The following is a 14,579-nucleotide window of genomic DNA, read 5'->3' on the forward strand; positions in this document are numbered from 1 at the left end:
TCTTTTGGTTATCCCATGGAGAGAGAATGCTGACAACTGACCTAGTGATTGATGTTATTTTTAATCCATGCTTTGTTGTTGTTGTGGTGGTGGCGTCGTCGTCGTCGTCGTCGTCGTCGTCGTCGTCGTCATCGTCGTCGTCGCTCCTCCTCTTCCTCCTCCTCCTCCTCCTCCTCCTCCTCCTCCTCCTCCTCCTCCTCCTCCTCCTCCTCCTCCTCCTCCTCCTCCTCCTCCTCCTCCTCCTCCTCCTCCTCCTCCTGCTGTTTGGATATTTCTGAGTTGTAAGACTGCAAAGAGGATGATTTAGTCATTAAACAATCTTATTCACTCATAAAGGGCGATGGAAGATATTTAGAATAAAAGAGAAGAGTCTCATGAGCCTAGCCCTCTTCCGTGGGGTTGATAGGCAGCTATCAATTCCTAGATGTAGAAAAACTCATGAGGCCCATCATTATCTGTGGGTTATGGGTTTGGGAATTTCAGTGATATCTCCCCTGGAATGATCATTGTTTCTTTTTCTGAAATGAAATCCCCCAAAGTTCAGAATCTCCAGAAACTTGAAAATGAGAGAAAATCTTCCATAGGTATCTGTTCTTCCACGGGAATGTTTGCAGCGATAAGACTGGATCGATTTGCATTCATCTACATGCTGACCTCCAGTTGAAGCAGCAACATTTATTGAAAATGCTATCTTTTTTCCACTGGATGGAAAATACCCTTTGTCAAATATCAAGTGACAATAGGTGTGTGGGTTCATTTCTGGTTCTTCAGTTCTATTCTATTGATCTACCTGCCTTTCTCTGTACTAATACTATACTTTTTTATTATTAATATTGCTCTGTAATACAGTTTTAAATTAGGGATGCTCATTCCTCCAGAAGGTCTTTTATTATTGAAGATAGTTTTTGCTATCCTGGGTTTTTTTCTTATTCTAAATAAATTTGCAAATTGCTCTTTCAAATTCCATGAAGAATTGAGTTGGAATTTTGATGTGTATTTCATTGCTTCTGTATATAGATTTTGGCAAAATGGAAATTTTAAAATATTAATCCTGTCAATTCATGAGCATTGGGAGGTCTTTCCATCTTCTGAGATCTTCTTCAATTTCTTCTTCAGAGACGTGAAGTTTTTATCATATAAATCATTCACTTGCTTGGTTAAATTCACTCTGAAATATTTTGTTATTTTTGACTATTCTGAACGGTGTCATTTCCATAGGAAGGAGACCAAGCAAAAGTTCTGTTGTCAAGGTCTCCTTTATTGGGGTGAATGTTCCAGCTTTTAAGGCTTTCAGGTAGGGGGAGTGTCCTTTGTGAAACACAGAGGAGGGGGAGGTGTGGCTATAGGTAGTGATAGCTGGAGGCCAAGAGGTCAGGTGGTAGAAGATGAGGTCATGCAGTGAAACACCCGGTGTTGATTCAGGAGATAACAGGAATCTGCTAAAGGAGCTGAGGCATCCCTTGAATGTTATCTTCCTGTGCTGTAAATTCATGGGAGAGGCTTTCATTCAACAATCTTAAGACTTAAGGCAGTCATCTTAGGGGTGAGTCTCTGTGGCCAAACAGCCCAGAGTCACCTAGTCACTTTGAACCATGCAGTTCAAAAAGCGGCTAGGCCCAAATTCAATATGGCTCTGTACAACATAGCAGCCAATCAAAATTGTACTAGTGTGACTACTTTGTCCTTACCAATTATATTAGAAGTTATCTAACCCTTATGGAAAATTCCCTAACCTTGCATTAAAAAGGGTCTGACAAGTCAGTCAAGTTCTCCTCATTTTGAATGGTTAACCCAATATGCTGGTCATTTTTGCAGAAATGCTAACTCCAGGAGCATCAGACATCTTTCTCTTTTATGTGCCCATTCCACACACATAAAAAGAAGTCAAAATGAGAATTTGAGACTCATGAAAGTTCCTTCTCTGTGATAATGGTCTGGTAGTCATGTTGTGAAGAAGCTTGCAAACACTTTAGTCACAGGGCTAGAAAGAGACTGAGGTGAGTTCAGAGACAAGATCTAACTAACAATAGCTCCCTTTTCTCCTCTTTGATTCTGGAACTATGTCAGCCCAGTCCCTGTAATTGGAAGGAGGCTTGCCAGTGACAAAATCAAATAAGAGTTTCTCTTTACTGAAAGAAAAAAAATACAGCCAAAAAGTCAGAAGTTTAGAAATGCTATCTCACCCCTAAGAATACCTAAATACCTCAAATTCCAGACCCTGCTCTCCACCTGTAATAGGTAGAAGGTCACATTTCTTGAGTCTGCTCTCCCAGAACCTAGATAAAATGGCTGAAAGATAAGGCTCTTAGATCCTGACCTAGTAATGGTCTCCTTATTTGAGTGAGGGTCTCCCCACTCTGGGGGTCTTCTGTACTCAGTGGCTGACAACTAGATTGTCTCTGTCAGAGCTGACTCTCCAACTCAATTAAGCTAGTACCACATGATTTGTTTGTTTAAAAACCCATTCTCTCAGTCTGGTGCTCATGATTGCCACATTTGAAATTTAAAAGCAATCAACATTCCTGATCAGATAACTTGTATAAACAACACTTCATATAAATTAGTTTTCAGAATTTTAAGTCTCACAAAGTTAAGGTCAGAAAGAGAAGGCCATCTTAAAATGCCAAGGTTTAACAATTAAAATAATTTTAGAAGTTTTTAAAGTGCATGAACACTTTGAATTTCACCTGGAGCCTTAGGTTTTTTGAAATGTAACAGTAATAAGAGCCTACATTCATTAGAAGTTAAATCAAACAAAATTTCTTTGTTTATATTAATAAGGAATTGATTTTGTATTCATCCATTTCTAAGCTGTTACCTACTTAATTTGTCATAATAAAGTATATCAAAACATTTAAAAGAGAATGTTATGACTATTCTATCTCCTGAAAGAAATTTTTATATTCAAATACAAGTTCTTAAACATTGGTAGGATTCATTTTCTTTTCTCTGGTGACACAATCATCTATGGTATAGTGTATAGGGATCAGTTAACTAACTCATTCATACCCATCAAGGTGCTCAACAACAATAGCTAATTTCTTTTCATCTATTTCTAGTTTTACTGTATTTTCTTATTTTATTAGATCTGCCCTTTTCTTTCTTCTTAAAAGTATTCAAGTGTGTGTGTGTGTGTGTGTGTGTGTGTGTGTGTGTGTGTGTGTGTTTGTGTGTGTCTGTTGTATGGGAGACCCTCATTCAAGTGTCGGGATGACATGACTCCCCCAAGTACTCACGCAAGACCGTCTTTGCTTTAATCACATGAGGCTTATCAATAGGAACCAGAGCACTGGGGTCGAGACTCATATCCCAAGCAGGGGCATAGAAGTTCGACCCCCAGTAGGTGGGAGAAGGGTTATTTAAAGGAAGAAGTCACAACCCAAGGGGTCAGGGATGGCGTCATTGGAAAATGTGGAGAATACCAGTGAAAAATCACAAGGAGAAGCTTCCTGTCTCTCAAGATTGCTTTTGAGATTGTAATCTAACTTTATGGTCAGCTAGTTCCTGGGAGAAGCCTCCTCTTAGATAGGATCACCTATCTAAGGGCCTTAAGCCCTTTTATCTGGATCCTGGGAGAACAGGGTCAAGAAATTTGACCTCTTACTTACAGGCAGAGAGCTGGAATTTGACCTCTTACTTATGGGCAGAGAGCCTCTGACTTTTTGGCTGCATTTTTTATTCTTTCACATGCACACAAGTGTACGTGTTGAGATCACAGAACGACCTCAGATGTGGACACTGATTTCCTTGGTATTTGAGGCAGATATACTGCAGGCCAGCTAACCAGTAAACTTTAAATTAGATTCTCTTCTCTCTACCTCCTATTTATCTTAGCATTATTGTTATAGGCATGAGTATGATGGTGTCTGATTTAATGTGTGCTTTGAACTCAAGTTTTCATCTTGTCTAGTAAAGAAACACAGGACACCTGCCACCATCTCTGCTCATCAAATCCTGTACTCCCCTGTCCCTGAGCAAAGTCAAAGCAGTTAGTATTCCCTTCCTCCGCCCCACAACCCCCTGTGTGGAGCCAGAGCAATGCCTCTGCCTTTGAAGAGGGCAGACAAAAGGAAGCCCATCTTAATTACTATGTAATGACACTCAATTTGCAGCAACTAGAACCCAAGCTTAAGGCAGGGGGTAGGATGAGGTTGGGGCAGGTGTCAGGTTAGCTGGAAGAGAAGCCTATTCTATTTAAAAAAGAAGTAAAAGTGGCCAAAGCCTGAGGGCAGAATTGCTAAAATGTCTCCCAGCATGTTTGAAAACGTGCTGAAGAAAGTTTGTCCTGTAGCCATGAAGCCTAGGCAGATCAGAAACATGGAGGGTTGAAAAGGCTTGGCCAGGTCTGCCATTACAAAACTAATGTTGGGATAACAACAACACAATACACAAAATAAAAGCCATAGGCAGCTAAACTGGTGGGGCATTAAACTTAAAATTGATAAAACAAAGTCCTTTGAGAGATGTTTTGAGATTAAAAACAAAAAATGTTTTCTATATTTGGGATGAGGGAAAGCATCATTGTGCTTTTACTTAGGGTATCTGGATTTAATATGATCTTGCTTTGTTTATAGGCATGCAAATGGCTATTTTTCAATCATTATAGTTCTCTATGTCCTCTTTGGGAGAAATCAGAATAAGGAAGATGTGGGAGATTGAGAAATTAAGTACTAGATTAAAGGTCATAATACAGAGGTTGAAAGCATCTTTAAATCAAAACAGGAAACCCTCAGAAGAATACAATCTGTAATTTACTATAGTAAAATCAAAAAATGTAGTTCCAGTTAGAATGGTTCCACAGGAGCTTGAGAAATTAGGATGGCAGCTCATAGGCATATAATATATTAAAATAAGAATCCAGATTCTGCTTATTAATCCTAAATTAAAGCAATGCTTAATTTTATTTGGAAAATTTGATACATTGTAACATTGGTAAATGTTACAATGGCTTTCTGCCTTGAGTTCTGAGGAGGATAATGCTGAGATTACACATTTATTAGAAATGATGGCTACCTTAGATATAACTTTGCAGATTAAAACTGATGATGTTTAGCAATATAGGTTCATTAAAATACAATTTCATGGGCATTATGGCATGAAGGCTATTCCAGATAATGCTTACAATCCTACAGGTTAAGCCTTTATAAAAAGGCCTAACAATGTTTCTTTGTTCAAATAGGCTGTAAGTAGAAGTCCTTCAAAAGTACCAAACACTCAGAGAATATGGCATTTAAACATAATTTTATTAATTTAAGTACTTTGTTGATATTGAAACTGAAAGATACCTGTTTGATATTAGTGTACCCATTTCTTTTTTTTTTTCTCCATCTTTATTAACTTGGGTATTTCTTATTTACATTTCGATTGTTATTCCCCTTCCCGGTTTCCCGGCCAACATCCCCCAACCTCTCCCCCTCCCCTTCTATATGGATGTTCTCCTCCCCATCCTCCCCCCATTACCACCCTTCCCCCCAACAATCACCTTAACTGGGGGTTCAGTCTTGGAAGGACCAAGGGCTTCCCCTTCCACTGGTGCTCTAACAAGGCTATTCATTGCTACCTATGCGGTTGGAGGCCAGGGTCAGTCCATGTATAGTCTTTGGGTAGTGGCTTAGTCCCTGGAAGCTCTGGTTGCTTGGCATTGTTGTTCATATGGGGTCTCGAGCCCCTTCAAGCTCTTTCACTCCTTTCTCTGATTCCTTCAATGGTGGTCCCGTTCTCAGTTCAGTGGTTTGCTGCTGACATTCGCCTATGTATTTGCCATACTATGGCTGTGTCTACCAGGAGAGATATACATCCGATTCCTGTCAGCCTGCACTTCTTTGCTTCATCCACCTTATCTAGTTTGGTGGCTGTATATTTATGGGCCACACGTGGGGCAGGCCCTGAATGGGTGTTCCTTCAGTCTCTATTCTAAACTTTGCCTGCCCAGGGTATTCTTGTTCCCCTTTTAAGGAGTGAAGTATTCGCATTTTGGCCATCCTTCTTGAGTTTCATGTCTTCTGTGCATCTAGGGTAATTCAAGCATTTGGGTTAATATCCACTTATCAATGAATGCATATCATGTGTGTTTTTCTTTGAGTGGGTTACCTCACTCAGGATGATATTTTCCAATTCCATCCATTTGCCTATGAATTGCATAAAGTCATTGTTTTTGATAGCTGAGTAATATTCCATTGTGTAGATATCCCACATTTTCTGTATCCATTCCTCTGTTGAAGGGCATCTGGGTTCTTTCTAGCTTCTGGCTCTTATAAATAAGGCTGCTATGAATATAGTGAATCACGTGTCTTTGTTATATGTTGGGGCAACTTTTGGGTATATCCCCAAGGTTTGTACAGGGTGATAAGAATTGATGGAGTGCAGCCATTTCTTAAGAAAGAGAATCTTTCAAGCTGTACCATGCTTAGCACCTAGACGTTAGACAATAGACCAGAAAGTACAGAAAGCACATTCCCACCCACTCTCTAGGAAGGTACCCAACCATAAAACAAATGGTATAGATCGTATTTACTGCAGGGCAATTACAAGGCTAGAAACATCTCCGGGAACCTGACTGACCACTATAGATTGTGCTGCAGGATGAAAGACATATATCAAGTTAGATGTCCTTGGTACTGACATAGATTTGCTGACATAGCTATAGCCTTGTCCTGGGAACACCAGGAGAGAAACATCTGCCAAGTCAGATATCTTTGGTCCTTGTCCTGGGAACCCCAGGACGGAAAAACATATATCAAGTCAGACATCCTTGGTACTGAGATGGCTGCATTGATATGGTTGCATCCTTGTCCCAGAAACTCCAGAAGGAGAAGCATCTGCCTAGTCAGATATCCTTGGTACCAAAAGAGCTGAGCTAAAGAAACTGTGTAACCTTAAATGTTTATATAAGCTGTACATTTCTGCTAGTCTGGGCTCTTCACATCCCTCCTGCGTGAGGACCATGTCAGGCCCCAGTGCATTGGTATCCCAAAGTAAACCTCTTGTTTTTCCATCAAGACTGAGTCCCGAGTGTTTGTGGGATGGTGGGTGTCCTCAGGATTGGAGCGAGAGTCTCCTCGGTCTGAGGGTCTTTCAAAACATATCAGATCCCAGCTGTACATCATTAAACTTAGAAGAAGAAGAAGATGAGCTCCAAAGAAACTCCATTTAGAGCTGTCTTCATTTGTGGCAAGCTAGCCTCTGGGCAAAGAAAGTGCCCTAACTAAATCGGGAGACTGAATGCTATCCAGAAAAGAAAAGAAAACAAAACAAAAACAAATGCATGGAACTTGATTCTGAAGAATTAAAATTTCAAAAAGTTAGTCATAAACAAGGTCCGGACGTGCCTGAGAGGGTGTTAGAGATAGGACCTGCCGGACCAGCTATCAGTCCCAAGGACATTGACCATCCGTAGCCACCCCCTCCCCTTCCTTCACTCCCCAGAAGTGAGTCATCCCCCTGAGTGAGATGAGCCACCCTACCCACGCTGTTGAGCTGCTAGATAGCACGTACTCCTTGCTGATGTCATTTCGCGCCGAAAGTAACCATGGACCTTTTGAATTGACCAATCATGTGTAACCGCGCAAATGCCCCTTACCCCCCCATATAAACCCCTGAGTTTGGGAGCTCGGGGTCGATTCCTCTGTCTCCTGTGTGGGATACGTATCGATCCGGGATCCCGCTAATAAAGCTACCTCTTGCTGTTACATCAAGAATGGCTACTCGTGATTCTTGGGGGCACCCCACCCCGCGATCGGAGCGAGAGACGCGGCTCCCCGTTTAGGGGTACGCTCGTTCAATTCCAAGCTTTGCCAATACAGGGTAAGCAAATCCTTGGTAATTCCTGCTTCACATAATGTTTGTCAGATACTTTGAAGAAGAGGGCTGAAGACAGTGCTCCAATGTCTTAGAATACTTTGAAGTGGTCTCGACATCCAACTGTCTGCCATTTTTAAAACTTTGAAAGCGTTTGTCTGCATTTCCTACTTAATCAGGAAATATTTCTTCTTAGTTGTCTTTTGGGGTTGAATACAAGATAATCATAGTCTCAATAAAAGCTCAAGTTGTTATATTTAAGAAGATTTATTAGACCTATAAGGATGGTTTTAGGTTGTTAATGCAAGTTAGGATAAAATCTGATTTAGATCCAGAACTCTGAACTCACCAGGATAGGATAGATAATAGGATATTTTTCTTAATTGCCACATACTATGGACTTGACATTGTAAATATATATCACACCTTATAACTATTATAATTTTTATATTTTTATTCAATTTATATTTGAAAAAGAGGCATTTATTGTACTTCCAAGGGGGATTATGGAGAGAATATCTAATGTGTATATGACTATGGCACTTGTTAATAATAAATCTGTAGGCTTATTATTTAGGTGGTAAATAAGAAGTGGGAAATCTAGGAGAAATCATAATTCTGAGATAGAATGCAGCAGGAGATTCACTTTGGAAGATGTGAGGAGAGAGACACATAGTACCTGAACATGGTTAAGTAGGCATGTTACAGAATGTAGGTTAAAATAAGTCAGTTCTTCTAAATTGTGATCTAGTTAGAGAAGAGCCTCACTATATAGTCAAGGTATTTGTAAATATATCTTGAGTCTGAGTCTTAGTTCTCGGAGCATGGCGCTGTGTGGAAGAACTGGATCAAACTGCTACATTATATTGTTCATGAGTTTTAAGCCAAGCTAAGTTTACAGGGGATATTGTCTAAGCACATACTCAAATAATAAATTATAGATGTCATAAGTTGTTAAAAGTTATGATTTTTGTGGTAGAAATCATCCCTCATATTTGAGTTGAGGTCTTGCAGTTGATTTGGTAGACCAACCTGAATTTGATTAAATGAATGTATTTGAATTTAATTGATAAATTATTGATATTTATGTCCATGGAAATGGTAAAAGGGATAACTTTGTATGGTAAACTGTAGAAAAACACAGAATACATGTCATTACAGCAGATTTAAACTTTTTCCCCAGATTTTAAGTTGTATTACAAAGCTTACAGTAATAAAAAAAAGCATATTATTGACATAATAGACACATTGATCAATGTAGAGAATTGAACACTCAGGTCCAGACGTAATTCCATACATGTAAAAACACCTTGTTTTTGACAAAGAAAACAAAATTACACACTGGGGAAAAAGTCAGCATCTTGTTTTGTTTTGTTTTTTGTTTTCGGAGCTGGGGACCGAACCCAGGGCCTTGTGCTTGCTAGGCAAGCGCTCTACCACTGAGCTAAATCCCCAACCCCAAAAGTCAGCATCTTGACAGACAGATGGTGTGAATAGAAGCATACAGAGAAATGAAAGTAGATCCATATCTCTCACCCTGAACACAAGTCAACTCCAAAGGGATCAAGGACTTCACTCAAATCACTGAAAGACCAAAAGCCCTAAACCTGACCTCTTTTTTTCTTTTTTCCTCTTCTTTCTCTCTTTCTTTCTCTCTCTCTTTCTTTCTTTCTTTCTTTCTTTCTTTCTTTCTTTCTTTCTCTTTCTTTCTTTCTTTCTTTCTTTCTTTCTTTCTTTCTTTTTTTTTTTTTTGACTCCGTATTTGGGAATCCAAAATTCAGTTTTACAGACTGGATGTTTTCCTATCCTAAGTCTCACTGGTCACATAGCTTCCCACAATGCCTTTTCCCACCACCTCCCACCAGCAGCTGCACAGATGTTGGCTGACCTGCTTCATGGACACCAGGATACATCCTCAATTTTTCTCTCTGCTCATCAAAATGTGAAAGTTCATGGTCTGTAGCTTTCCTGCAATAGATGTCCAGGTGGAAAGACATTTCTCCCGTCCTGTCAGGATGCTGGAGGAGTTATAAGTGCCTATGCAGCTCATTTCTCCTGTCCTGTCAGGATTCTGGAGGTGTTGTGAGTGCCTATGTGGCTCATTTGTTTGTTTTCTGGGATTTTCTTTTGCATGTTTGCTTTCTGAGATAAGGTGTTACAAAGCTCGGCCTGGCCTCAAACACACCGACGTAGCCAAAGATGACCTTGAGCACTTTGCTTTTCCTGCTTCCACCCTCCAAGAGCTAGCAATGTAAGAATCCCATGAATCCTTGCTCTTTGCTTTGGGAACTATGGAGATGGCCCAGATTGGGATCCTTCTCTCTCAAGTGTTCTTAGCTCATCTTCCCTGGGCTGGAGTTTGCCAGACAAACCTGCAACCTCAGGGTCAGTCTGCTCACCAGGAGGCTGCAGTAGATAACTTGATAACTTTTCTTTCCTCAGGGTTGTTATTAGTTCTTTAAAATCTGGGTGGCACATACATAATGAAGTGGCAACTTTTAATTAAGGTTTTGTAGTGAAAATGGCTTTGTGCAACATTAAGAGCTTTTTAATAACTAACTTTGATGCTCTCTTTTCAACCTGAACTTGTCATCCCTGGAAACTGTACAAATATTGACTTTTAACAGCTTTGGTCTTTTGATGATATCAGAGACTCACTTCTTTCTTGTGAATGAATGCTTTGTGAAAAGTCAGGAATCTGTTGAGGTGGCCAGCACTTCTTGCTTCAGGGAGATGATGGTATTCGTTATTCTTCTCATTGCTGTGACAACATATTTGACTAAAGCAACTTATCCATGGTTTGTTTGTAGTGGCCAGTTAGGACACCCGTCTCATGGAAGAGGGGAAGGCAGGGCAGTCAGAGCAGCTCTGGCTATGGTGACAGGAGCCTGAGGCAGCTTACTTCTGGTTCTCTCTGTCTGCTCTGGATTTCTGTTACAAGATGTGATCTTGCAGCTTTTCGTCCTACTGTGATACTTCTTAGCCATGATGAAGTCTTCTCCCTCTGGAACTAGATAAGGCAAATTGTCCTGCAATTATCCATCCCTTATAAGATATTCATAGCTACCTGTGGGCTGTTTAAATCCACACAGAATCTGGATCATCTTTGTCTTCCTCCATCTTCCTTCCTTCCTCTGTGAATTTAAACTTTTTTTTTTTTTAGGGGCTGGGGACCGAACCCAGGACCTTGCACTTCCTAGGTAAGCACTCTACCACTGAGCCAAATCCCCAACCCCGAATTTAAACTTTTACAATCAATGGTTGCACTCAATGGTCTCAACACAACATTGGTTGAATGTATAAGGGAGAGAAACAGGGTGTGTGTGTGTGTGTGTATGTGTGTGTGTGTGTGTGTGTGTGTGTGTGTGTGTGTGTTTCAGCTATTTTGGTGACTGTGGAAACATGAATAGCTTTTCTTACACATTTTGTCAAAAACAAATTTAAGCAAAGATTCCTCTGGTAAGAAGAATGCTCATGCTATTTTCAGTGAAAGATTTAATAATGCCTCAGGTGATAATTGAAAGTATACTATATAAGAAGTGGAGAGATCACTTGGTAGTTGAGAGTGCTTGCAGCTTTTCACTGGACTCTAGTTCAGTTTGTAGCAATCACACTTAGTGGATTGCAAGAGTTTGTAAATTCAACTGTGAAAAATCCAAGGTCCACTTTTGAATTTTTTGAGCAACTGCTCTCATCTGTCCACATCCATATATATGTACCCATAAATGTAAAAAAAAAATAAAACTTTTTAAAACTTGTTGCATACAAATATTAAGTAAATTAATCTTATTTTTGTCTCCGGTACATATCCTGAGTACTCTGAAAACTCAAATATTATAGTATTTCGGTTAGTTGCTGAAATTGTCTTAATGATCATTAGCTCACTAACAACACTGATGTCAGGTAGGATCTCCAAAAGAAACCTAGACATTTTTCAGTAGCCAATTCTCACAGATACACAACTAGCATGTATATAAAGTATTTGATAAGTAAGTTCAGACTGTAACTTTACAAGTTTCAGGAAAACCAATTTATTTGACTGTGCTCATAAAATATAATATTCAGCTCTATATAATCTAATGGTGTCTTCTTAGAGAAAAATCAGAACTTTGTCTCTTTATTATCAATTCGTGTGTGTATATGTGTGTGTGTGTGTGTGTGTGTGTGTGTGTGTGTTCAAATGCCATAATTCCCTTGTCTTGTGTTGGTTCCTCAGAAAATTGCTAATGATGAGATTTTCTAAGTAGGGTGATAGTTCTATAAAGTTATTAATAGTTTTCTTCTAAGTTTATTAAACATGTATTCCTGAAAAAACCTACCAATTTATAAAACAGATCAGTGTGCATTTGTGGACATAGAGGAAGTATATGACCTCCCTAGCCCTGTCAATTTGACACGACCAAGATTCATCCAAAAAAGACGTCTCAATGAAATAATCTGTCTTCAACATCCTGTCTGTAAGAGACTGCTTTGCTCATTGATTTAGAAAGACTCAGTCTATTATTGGTGGCACCAATCTCTCTATAGGTTCACCCAGGATGTATTATAAAGTTAGTTAAGTATGAGCCTGAGCAAACCAGAGTGAGCCCCCAAGCAGCCTGCCTCCATTGTTACTGTTTTAAGAGCCTACTTCAACCTTTCCCTAAATGATGGGGTTTGACTTAAATGTCTAAGCTAGATATACTCTTTCTTTCCCAAGTTGCTTTTAGTTCTAATGTTTTTCATAGCACATAAAGAAAACTAGAAGAGTAATTGAGACCAAAAGTTGTGGTATGAACATTTTTTAATATGAATTTCTGTCAAGACATACCAAAACTTATAAAAGGCATAGAAAAAAATGAATGCTCGTCAAAACAAATAAATAATATATATTTTCCTTACTGGGATTATAGCTAGATTTGTTTTTTACACACTCTTTATAGTATAGCTGATGGAACAAGGTACACATTTTAAGCCAAATTTTGAAAAACCTTACTATGTCCATTGGACTATTCACACGCTTTGGAGGATATGAATAATTGTAGCCATGTAGGTTTAAAAATGGACCCATGCTAAAGTCAGCTATGTACTGGCATTGGCAGTCTCTGTTCCTATCCTGGTACAAAGTCTGAGACCCATGACTGTGTGTTTTTCCTAGCCAACGCCTCACTCACAAATGCCAGCTCTACCTCTACAGATCGCCAAGATCACTCTCTTGCCAGTTCACCACCCCATAGCCAGTTCCGGGCACATTCTTGCCAGCCTGCTCTTTCCACTGGTTTCCTCTCCTCTGGAGCTTGGACTTTTGTACAGTCTTCCCATTCAAAACCCTAGCTGAATGCCGCCTGGCTATGTTCTTTCCCTCATGCTCATCTATGTCACTGAGAATGGAAAGCACCAGTACTCTTTATTTAAAATAAACAGATGGCACAACCACTTGGTGTGGAATCTATCCTCCTAAACTCACCAATTATTCTATGTTAGGAATCTTCTTGTGGTGGAGGCTGCTACCAGGACTAACAGTTCCCAGTCTATATCCTGCGTCCTCTCACTCTTGCCTCCCTGTATAAAGCCTGTTTCTTCTTCCTTAGTCCCCTTTTCCTCTCTAGGACCCAGAAGACTCACCTCCTCCTTTTCATTCAATGATTGGCTTCTTTTCATCTTTATTAACCAATCAATTAATTAAGGGAAATTCCCGTACAAGTAATGTGTTCAAATTGAGTAGCTATGGAAAAAGATTTATTAATATGTCTATAAAATTTAGGGCAGAGTATCCCTGTATCATGGGAAAAAGAAAGAGTGGTAGAGAAAGATGCATTATATCTTCCTCTGTCCTCTGTCAGCAAACATACCCATACTTTATCATGTATATATCACACATACACACACACACACACACACACACACACACACACACACACACAAAAAATAAGAGCAGTATGTGTTCACTCCTTCTTTAAAAGGGGAACAAGAATACCCTTGGCAGGGAATAGGGAGGCAAAGTTTAGAACAGAGTCAGAAGGAACACCCATTCAGAGCCTGCCCCACATGTGGCCAATATATATACAGCCACCAAACTAGATAAGATGGATGAAACAAAGAAATGCAGGCCGACAGGAACTGGATGTAGATCTCTCCTGAGAGACACACCCAGAATATAGCAAATACATAGGCGAATGTCAGCAGCAAACCACTGAACTGAGAACAGGACCCATGTTGAAGGAATCAGAGAAAGACTGGAAGAGCTTGAAGGTGCTCGAGACTCCATATGAACAACAATGCCAAGCAACCAGAGCCTCTAGGGACTAAGCCACTACCTAAAGACTATACATGGACTGACCCTGGACTATAGCCTCATAGGTAGCAATGAATAGCCTAGTAAGAGCACCAGTGGAAGGGGAAGCCCTTGGTCCTCCCAAGACTGAACACCTAGTGAACGTGATTGTTGGGGGGAGGGTAGTAATGGGGGGAGGATGAGGAGGGAGAGCCCATATAGAAGGGGAAGGGGAAGGGTTAGGTTGATGTTGGCCTGGAAACCGGGAAGGGGAATAGCAATCGAAACGTAAATAAGAAGTACTCAAGTTAATAAAGATAAAAAAAAAAAAGAGCAGTATGTGTTATCATAAAGCTAGGTTCTTCTATTTAAAGATTCTACCACATAAAGAGGAAACATATATTCAGACATACCCATGCCATACTTTACAGAGAAGATAAAGCCAAGGGCAAGAAATAGATGTATGCAAGCTTACCTGTGGGTCCAATATAGTTTTTAATATCAAATATAATCTAGAACTAGATTAAAG

The sequence above is a fragment of the Rattus norvegicus genome, chromosome 1, assembly GCF_021556685.1.
Source record: "Rattus norvegicus strain SHRSP/BbbUtx chromosome 1, alternate assembly SHRSP_T2T, whole genome shotgun sequence".
Taxonomy (NCBI): domain Eukaryota; kingdom Metazoa; phylum Chordata; class Mammalia; order Rodentia; family Muridae; genus Rattus; species Rattus norvegicus.